The sequence below is a fragment of the Protopterus annectens genome, chromosome 1.part1, assembly GCF_019279795.1.
Source record: "Protopterus annectens isolate FY-2018-M chromosome 1.part1, PAN1.0, whole genome shotgun sequence".
NCBI classification, from domain to species: Eukaryota; Metazoa; Chordata; order Ceratodontiformes; family Protopteridae; genus Protopterus; species Protopterus annectens.
In genome coordinates this window covers 104,985,141-104,994,544 of record NC_056726.1, presented here as the reverse complement: position 1 = coordinate 104,994,544, position 9,404 = coordinate 104,985,141, and positions in this window count along the sequence as shown.

The window sequence follows — 9,404 nt, the reverse complement described above, 5'->3', positions numbered from 1 at the left end:
ACTTTGCCTTCGGCGCCAGACGTGGGGTCTGGTGGGGGGATCAAGGGAGGGGGTTCATGTAGGAACTGGTGGAGGAGCATCTCCCTTGGGAGGAGGTCCCCAGTCATGCTCCTCAGTCGGCACCCTCTGGCACCTTTGTCCAGAAAGCCAGAACCCCTGCGAATGCAGAAGGGGCTGAAGAGCATGTATTCGGGCTTGAGGGTCGTCCCTGGAGGCGAGATGTCCTATACAGCAGGACATTCCCGGTCACGCCCCTCACTCCACACCCTCCGGTGCCTCAGTCCAGATAGCCAGAACCCCTGCAGGTGTGGAAAGGGCTGAATATTGTGTACTCAGGCTTAAGGGTCATCCTAGAGAGGCAACCCAGTGGCAGGTGCCCGGCTCCTGGGAGAGGGCAGAGGTCCATCCGGGTAAGACAGATCTGGGATCCCATCCTCCCATCCCCCAGGGGTGCAGAGATATGGACTCAATGATGTTTTGCACCCAGGACAATGCACAGGTGCCAGGTCAGCCTCTGGTCCTTCACCTGGCACTGTGGGGATGCCTCCCTCCGAACAGCACTACTCAGGAGGCAGGGGGGCATGTGCTAGGAGGCTCTAAATGAAGCATGTTTGTTGGCACCTGGCACAACCGAAGAGTGAGATGGAGGTGCAAGATGAAATGGGCTGAGATGCCAGGAACCGGGGCCATATTCTATGTGAGTTTGAAAGCCCTAGGTGGAGGGCAAAGGGGAGAACCAGTGTCACAGAAGTCTGGATGAGGGTCTGACTGAGGCCTCGCAGCCCAGCAGAGTTCCACAAGGCTGGGAAGGATTGGAGGGAAGCTCCCCTGAGATGCTCTGAGGGCACAGGGACATGCCACGGCTTGGCAGCCTGCAGGGGATATGTGGGAGATGGGGAATGTGGTCCCCTGGACCGGAAAGGAGGGGGTCTCGGAAGTCCAGATGAGAGCGTGCCTGCCTCTCGGTGGCCGGGGTGAGTTCTGCGAGGGTGGCTGGATCAGGGGGAGGTCTGCCTGAGAGGCTTTGAGAGCACGGGAACATGGCCTTGCCAGCCAGCCTCCAGGAGATCTGGGGAAGACAGGGACCGTGGTTCTTTTGACTGGAAACAAGGGGGGTTTCAGAAGTCCCTATTAGGGCAGGCCTGCCCCTCAGTGGCCAGGGGGAGTTCCGTGAGGGTGGCCTGGATTGGAGGGAGGTCCCCCTGAGAGTATCTGAGGGTACGAGGACATGGCCCAGCCAGGCAGCCTCCAGGCGATCTGGGGAAGACGGGGACCATGGTGTTCTGGCCTGGAAAGGAGGGGGGTCTCGGAAGTCCCTATGAGAGTGGGCCTGCCCCTCAGCGGCTGGGGGGAGTTCCACGAGGGTGGTCTGGATCAGAGGGAGGTCCACCTGAGAGGCTCCAAGGGCATGGGGGCACAGCACGATTTGGCAGCCTCCATGAGATCTGGGGAAGACGAGGACCATGGTGCTCTGGACCAGAAAGGAGTGTGGGCTGGGAAGTCCCTATGAGGGTGGGCCTGCCCCTCAGTGGAGGGGGGAGTCCTGCGAGGGCGGCCTGGATTGGAGGCAGGTCCCCCTGAGAGGCTCCAAGGGCACGGGGACACAGCACGATTTGGCAGCCTGCAGGGGATATGCGGGAGATGTGGGGTGTGGTGCCCTGGACCAGAAAAGAGGGGGGGTCTCAGAAGTCCCAATGAGAGCGTGCCTGCTCCTCAGCGGCTGGGTTGAGTCCTGCGAAGGCAGCCTGGATCGGAGTGAGGTCCTCCTGAGAGGCTCCGAGGGCATGGGGACACGGCCCGGCCAGGCAGCCCCCAGGAGATCTGGTGAAGACTGGGACCATGGTGCTCTGGACCAGGAAGGAGCATCGGCTCCGAAGTTCCTATGAGGGTGGGCCTGCCCCACGGTGGACGGGGTGAGTACCGCGAGAGTGGCCAGGATCACAGGAAGGTCCCCCTAAGAGGCTCTGAGGGCATGGGGACACAGCACAATTTGGCAGCCTGCAGGGGATATGCAGGAGACATGGACTGTGGTGTCCTGGACCAGAAAGGAGGGTGGGTCTTGGAAGTCCTTATGAGAGTGTGCCTGCCCCTCGGCGGCCAGACGGAGTTCCGCGAGGGCATCCTAGATCGGAGGGAGGTCCCTCTGAGAGGCTCTGAGGGCACATGGACACAGAACGGTTTGGCAGCCTCCAGGAGTTAAAGGCCAAGGGAGTCTCCCATCCGAGTCCGTGTCTCAGCCCCGACTCATGTCCCACTCATACCGTATTTCCCCGAAAATAAGACCGGGTCTTATACTCTTTCCCCCGCCAAAATACGCATTAGAGCTTATTATCAGGGGATGTCTTATTTACCCACACCGTCCAAACACCCTACCTTTATTCATTTATTCATGTAGAAAAATCAACATTTATTAATGAACACAAATCAACATTTATTCATGTACAAAAATTTACATTTATTCAGGTACACAAATTGACATTTATTTAATACTTTTCTGTTATTAGACAACAGTTCTAATGCGATAAAACAGTTGTGTGAGAATTCTACATAAATAGTGCACCAAATATTTCAATTTCAGAATATCTGCACCTTGGCTTTCACAGTTATTCAAATACAGTCATGTCTTCTTCTGGAACATTGTCATAAGTGTCCAACCCATGAATTCCAACCTGAATTTCTTGTGACTCCATTTCCTGTAGAACCATTGGCCACAATCTATCATGCCTAGCAATAGAACTCTCCTTAAATGAGCACTACTTGTCCAAGTAGCCTGCTCGTAGGGCATTGACAACACATCTGTCAGTGATTTTATCCCATGACTTTTTCATCAAAGTCACAACCTCTTGCAGGCTAGGCTTCACAAAGTTTCCATGCTGATTTCTCTCCATTTTATTTTCAACGTAGTCATTGAGTTCCATGCGCAAATGGTCCTTGAATGGCTTGTTTATTGCAATATCAAGAGTCTGGAGATAGGCAGTCATTCCTGTGGGAATCATTATTTGATCTACTCTTCTCTGTGCAAGGATTTTCTTCATTTCTTTAGTGCGATGAGTGCTGGCTGAATCCAAGACTAGCAGACCTATTTTGCCACCTCGCAAAACAAGTGGCAGCATTGCATTGATCCATTTCCTTATAGCTGCATGTGTGCACCAGGCTTTTTCAGTTTCAAGAATGTAAATGCCTGAAACACATTTAGTCTTATTTTTCTTGCGCTTACAAATGAATAGAGGTGGGATTTCCCTTCCATCTTGACGAATTGCCAAAATACAGGTAACACACGCACTCTCGTAACCAGTGGAGGGAATGTAGATTGACGAGGCACCCCTCTGATCAATTGTTGTTTGAGATCCTTGGCCCATAAACACTGCAGTTTCATCCATAACAATCATGTTGGAGAGTTGGTATTTAGAAAAGTCAATGCCATCAACAAAGGACTTGAATGCAAGTGCACGTTTAATAACTTCAGTTTCTTCCAGCTTGAACAGTGTTGTTGATCTTCTTAGAGACAGTTCATATCGCTGAAGGAAGCCATGCAGCCAATGTTGTGATGCTTTGAATTCTTCTGGGGATATTTCTAACTGTGGTGCCATTGCAAGGGCAAAAGCATGGATATCAGCCCTGCGCACAACCAAAGCCTTTGCTCTCCTGTTAGCAATCCACTCACAGATTATGTCTTCCAGCTCAGGAAATAATGGTTGCCAACCTGATCCACACTTGCACTTCTTAGCATTTCCCTCTTCGGCCTGTTGACTGAGGTTATCATACACTGCATGCCATTTTCGGACCATTCGGAGATTTAAAATTTTCTCTTGCAGAAAGCCATCATATTCTTTCCCCGGGAGTCCGCCATGATTCTTTTGTTGTACGCGATGGAATAGCTCTTTCTTTTTGCACTCATCTTGTCTGGGGAGGGGATTAATTTGAAGACTTATGAGACCGGAGTGGCAACACAAAATGACGTGGTTTACAAAGAGAAGGCACAACCACAACCATGCACTATCACATGCGCTTGCTTTACGCACATTGTCTGTACATTGAACGATCAAAATACGTCTGCCAGTGTTTATGGGCCAAAGATCTCAACTGTCAAGTGTGAGTGATGGTTAGGGTTACAGTAAGAATTGTGGAGGACTCCCAGGCAAAGAATCTTACGACCTTCTGCAAAGAGAAGAAGTTGGGTGTCCGAATGGTCCGAAAATGGTGAGCAGAGTATGATAACCTCAGTCAATGGGTGTCAGTATTATTATTTTATAATTCAACACATCCACCGTGTGTTGTTGACAAGCTTAACTGGGGCTTATTTTTGGGGTCGGGTTTATATTATGACAACCCTGGAAAACCATGCTAGGCCTTATTCTCTGGTTGGGACTAATTTACAAAGAAATACGGTAGTGATAGATGTGAGGGGTGCACTCTGTTTTTAGACCTGACAAGACACTCATCCACTTTCATCTTGACTTGCTTTAGTAAGTAACTAGGGTACAGTAATTCTTCAGTCAGTTAAAAAACTATAGTGAGACTAGCTAAAAGTTGTTTTTTCTGTATCTGTATGTCTTTTCATCTGTGTTTTTCATATTTCCTGTGATGGAAACTCTTGTGCTTATTATGAATAGTTATTCAGTATTTTAATGTTTTCTTTTTTATTATTTATTATTAAATATATCTATACCTTTCATTGTGGCTGATATTTTAGAAAATATTTAACCTTTGAGAATATTTGCTTTTATTTAGTGGCACTGTGGCTCCATGTTCCTAAAAAGTCTTGCTGCCTGGTTAACACTACCATTAGTATAAGTATTTATCATAATAAGTGTAATCGGGTACTTTGGTAAGAGCCTTAATGTATCTTGCTTCGGGTGTTCTGGTGTTAAGTGGTGCCAGCCATTTCCGTGTGTGTGTGTGTGTGTGTGTGTGTGTGTGTGTGTGTGTGTGTGTGTGTGTATTTGTGTGTTTGTGTGAAAATCAAATCTCAAAGAAAGTGTGTAGGGCAGCTACATTGAACAGGGGCACTGAGAGCACTAATTTCACAGAGGGGGTGGTGGATGACTTGGTTTGGAACACCCAGCTAAGGACTTGGGGTCAGTGGGGATTCTTATTTGGGGCCTGGAGAGGAAGGTCAGCCCCAGGACTGGAGTGTGCATTTTCTCTGTGCTCTTAAGGGATATTGTAATTGGTGCAGAGGACTGCATCTGAGAATATTGTGTGTGTCTATTTTTCTCACAGTGAACGCTCCCCACTGGTGTTGATGGTGAGGATTAAGGCTCCTTGATTAATGAGCCAGAGGAGGGATGTCACATATTGGTTGCAGTGATGGGATTGAGGCTCCTTGATCACTGGCCCAGAGGAGGGAAGTCACATATTGGTGGCAACAGTGGGATATTTATTGAACTTCTGTAGTCTGTAAGTAGCTGTCACTAAATTTGTGTGTACTCTTAGCAGCCACGAGGTAAACATAGAGTTTCATTGTTCACAACAGTTTTATTTATTTATTTGTTTAGTTTAGTTTAGTCGGGGAAAGCAGACAAGGATGTTAGCAAAGGATTATGGCAAGCTAACAGTGAACCAGTTGGATAAGATGAGCAAATCCAAAGGTCTGGTGCATGCCTACCTGACTAAAGAAGAAATGATTTCAGCCTTAGGCACAGCTGCAGCACAGACCAGGAACCAGGAAGACAATTAGTCTGGCAATGAGGATGTGGAGCACTCAGAAACAGGACAGGTCAATTTTTCCTCAGAAAACTTAAACACCTGTCTGATGTTAAAGAGACTTGAACTGGAGGCAAAACATATAGAATTAGAATTAGCAGAGAAACTGTGGGATTTGAAGGCCAAAAAAAAAATTAAAAGTAGCATCCACTTGAGAAGGACATGCTGACTCTTCAACAGGAACATGGAGGTAATGGGGAAGGCATAACCAAACTCCAGAAGGAGCAAAGGTCAGTAATTTCCTTCCACAGTATACTGAAGGTGATACTTTTGATAGTTTTAATCATATATTTGAAAGATTATGTAAGCAGTATGATGTTGCCCAAGGGCTCTGGGTATGGTTATTGACCCCCTTACTCCATGGTAAAGCTGCAGCTACTGTTTCTAAATTGTCTGATACTGGTTGTCTAAATTATGACAAGGTTAAACAATGTTTATTGGAATGTTTTAAGTTAATACCTGAAGCTTACAGAAAAAAAAAATCATGAGCATAGACATAGGGCAGATGCAAGTGTTTGTGATTATATTGCTGAGCTAAGCACTTATTTTCATAGGTGGGTGAATAGGTGTCAGGTTGCCACTTTTGAAAGGCTTCCAGACATTTTGGTGAATGAACAAGCCATTAGCATTTGCCTGAGGACATGAGAATCTGGTTGACAGACTGGGATCATAACTCTGCAGATGAGCTTGGATAAAAGAGTTTCTCTATTTGGCAATCAGGGCACCACTGTAGAAGATGGGGATACCCACTGCTGCACATGGATATAAGGGAACCCATGGTGGGCAGCCTAAACCACCCCAACAGAGTCCATAAGTAAATGGGAAGCCACTAGTTTAGGTACATGGCCAGAATCAGGGTTTAGATGTTTTAAATGTAATGAGAGTGGCCATGTAGCATACAAATGTCTGCTGAAGCAAGATGGGGAATAAAATGTGAAGGGTCCAGCAAGTAGGAATAATGGCATGCTAGTGGTAAGTTGTCTGGAGAAAACAGGGGTACCAAACTCTCACCAGAGTTTGTATCCTTAGTGGTTGGAAAACAGGCCACTGCCAAGAGTGACACAGAATCTTACATAAGCATGGTGGAGTGCAGTGGTTAAAGAAAAGCAGTACTTGCTTTGGGCAGTCCACTCCAGTCAGATGTTTAGGAAGGCTCCCATTTCAAATACCTTTGGCTAGGGTTCACTTCAACTGGAAGGGTGGAAAAGGAAGCAAGCAGGTAGGAGTGTTTGAGGATATCCCTGCAGATATCTTGATAGGGAATGATTTTGATAAAGCAGTACCTTGTGTGCATGCAGTTACACTCATTCAGGCTTGAAGACAGGCATGTCAGTCTGGTAGCCTGGAGGAGAGCCAGACAGAACCCACACCTGAAGCTGGGGCTGGTGATGTGGCTATTTCATGGAGGAAGCTACCCTGTGGCAGTGAGCCTGAAGGTGAGCCGCAGTTGCTGATACATACTGAATTTCCCTTGGACAGGCTGACTGCAAGGGCAGAGGTGAGTGGAAGTACCCAGGCTGACAGTGAGGCACTGCTGTCAGAGGATACCAGACTTCCTGTGGAAGGAGAGCTGGGGATGGTCACAAAGATAGAGTTGAGACAGGCTCAGCTCTCGGACCCTGCATTACAAGGCTTGAGGAAGGTAGCTAAGGAGGTACCTGATTCTCAAGAAAAAGGGATTCTGTAAAATGTAACAAAGGGTTACTGTATAGAGAGTGAATCCCTGAGGGAGGACTAGAGGGTGAGGTAAAGCAGCAGTTGATAGTGCCAGAGCCTACCATCTGGCACTTCAACCCATAGCCCATGACATTACTTTTTCAGGTCATATGGCTATAAAGCATTCCAAGAGATGTATTATGCAGAACTTTTATTGCCCTGAGATTGCAAGGGATGTAGCAGGACACTGCAGAACCTGTGAGCAGTGCCAAAAAGTGAGCAAGACAGGAGAAAAGGTCAAAGCTCCTTTGATGCCTTTGCCTGTGATTGAGGAGCAGTTTCAGAAGTTCCACAGGGAAGAAATATATCCTAATGGTAGTAGATTATGCTACTTTATACCCTGAAGTAGTGGCTCTGTCCTCCATTGAGGCAGAGAATGTGGCAAATGATTTGCTACATTTTTCAATAGGGTAGATTTCCTGAGAGAAATACTGACTGAGGAGGCAATTTCATTTCAAACATACTGGCTTGCCTGTGGGAGCTCTGTGGGGTGAAGCACCTAAAGACTACCCCCTACCACCCCCAGACTAATGGTCTTGTGGAGAGGTTAAACTACACTGAAGACATGCTAAGAGCATTTGCAGACCAGTTTAAGAGAAAGTACAACAAATATTTGTCCCATGTGCTGTTTGCATACAGAGAGGTACCCCAGGAATCCACAGTTTTTTTCACCCTTTGAGTTGCTGTATGGGCATAGGATGAGAAGGACCTTGGATTTGATTCATGATGAGTGGGAGGGTGGGTATGAATCCCACAAGGAGTCTTTTGTGGCATATGTCCTAAACCTCAGGACAATGCTTAGGGAGCTCATGGGCTTGGCCCTGGAAAACCTGGCAGGAGCCAAACAGCAGAAAAACATCTGGTATGACAGGAATACTCAAGTCCGAGAGTTTGCTGTGGGACAGCAGGTTATGATGTTAATTCCTATCAGCTGCAATAAGCTGCAGGCAAGTTGGGAAGGACCCTTCAAAGTTGAAAGGAAGGTCAGTGATGTTAACATGATAGAACTGCTAGGCAGGATGCAGGGGCACAGATCGTACCATGTTAACATGGTGAAGCCTTACCATGATAGGGAGGCCCTTGTGCTGAGCATTTGCAGTGGGGGGCATGAGGAGTCTGAGGGAGATCTGGTGACTGATATCCTCAGTGAGACTCAGACTGACACCTCTGTGAATGGGGTAGCAATGTCCCAGCAGCTATCCCCTACCCAGGTTCAAGAAATCTGAGAAGTGTTACAGAGGTTTGGGGGCATGTTCACTGGGAAACCTGGGTGCACCCACCTGGTTCAACACCATGTGGATACCAGACCCCAAAGACCTATCAAGAACGCCCCTTACAGGGTGCATCATTGAGTCAGACAGAATCCGAGGGAGACGATATAGGAAATGTTGGAACTGAAGTAATCTACAAGTCCAGTAGTCCCTGGGCCTCTTCAGTGGTACTGGTACCAAAGAAGGATGGCAGCACCATGTTCTGTATAGACTACAGAAAACTAAATAGTCACACAAAGTCAGATGCTTACTCCATGTCTAGGACAGATGAAGCCTTAGAGCAGCTGGATGGGGTTACGTATCTGACCACTATTGATCTGACCAAGGGCTACTAACAGGTGATCTTGGCTCCCACTACTAGAAAGAGGTCAGCCTTTTTGACTCCTTTTAGATTATACAAGTTTACAAAAATGCCCTTTAGGATGAAAAATACCCCGGTGACCTTCCAGAGGCTGGTAGATTGTATCGTAGAAGGAGCAGGAGATTATGCCCTTGGCTTCTTGGATGATATCGCCATCTACAGCCATTCCTGACAAGAGCAACTTCAGCATGTCGGGGAGGTCCTGGGCAGATTGCAAATGGCAGGGTTGACCATTAAGCCTAGTAAGTGTCAGGTGGGTATGGCAGAAGTCTCCTACCTGGGACATAGAATTGGGAGTGGCAAGATCAGGCCAGAACCTACTACTACTTGAAGCTATTCAGGCATGGGCT